Source organism: Octopus bimaculoides, chromosome 12 (genome assembly GCF_001194135.2).
Source record: "Octopus bimaculoides isolate UCB-OBI-ISO-001 chromosome 12, ASM119413v2, whole genome shotgun sequence".
Taxonomy (NCBI): Eukaryota; Metazoa; Mollusca; class Cephalopoda; order Octopoda; family Octopodidae; genus Octopus; species Octopus bimaculoides.
The window spans coordinates 17,487,124-17,487,850 of NC_068992.1; the positions used below are offsets into that span (position 1 = coordinate 17,487,124).

General features: G+C 34.0%; 1 long non-coding RNA gene across 2 annotated transcripts in view; it reads left to right on the top strand.

Annotated features, from left to right (window-relative positions):
* Window positions 1-705, top strand: part of LOC106870858 (uncharacterized) — a 15,030-nt gene extending 14,325 nt beyond the window's left edge. Inside the window, exon 4 of one of the 2 annotated variants that reach the window (XR_001409591.2) lies at window positions 537-705. This is a non-coding gene — a long non-coding RNA (uncharacterized LOC106870858). The remainder of the gene's footprint in view (window positions 1-536) is intronic. The other variant, XR_001409592.2, reaches the window with a different exon arrangement.
* Window positions 706-727: the final 22 nt, after the last annotated feature.

A 727-nucleotide genomic window follows, 5' to 3' on the forward strand; every position in this document is an offset into this window, starting at 1 on the left:
CTGAAAACAGGGGTTTTTGACAAAAAAAAAAAAATAAAAATAAATAAATAAAAAATTTGGGGACGGGACAGGAGGAAGTCTTTTCCTTTACTTTATAATACTTATCGCTATTTTTCTCCCCCAAAACGAATTTGCTTGACACAGTTTCACCGACATGACTGGAACTGAAATATTGAGTTATTCGGATCAAATATTGACATAAACTTGGAATTTTCCAATGGTTTTGTTTACATTGGAAGTTAAAGTAGGTCATCAAGGAGGAATTTCAGACATAAAAATCACGGATTTCCTTCAACTCAGTGAACAAACAACGGCTGGCCGTCACCAGTACTTTATCCGAAATATCTCCAGCTTTTAAAACAGGATTCGATAATAACGCAAGTGTTTGTTATTAGACGCGTTTTATTTCACATCACACTAACCATGCTTAAAACAAAATAGTACTTTCACCAGCTACATAGAAAGACTGAATCATCATCATCATGATCATTATCGTCATCATCATCATCATTTAACTTCCATTTTCCATTTTGCAGCATGGGTTAGACGGTTCGACAAGACCAGGATAAGCTGCAGAGTTGTCAGGCTTTGAAATGGTTTCTACAGCTGGATGCCCTTCCTAATTCTGAATCTCATCGTATGTGACTGTGTGTGTGTGTGTACACGCACATATATGTATATATATATATATATGTATATATATATATATATATATATATATATATAT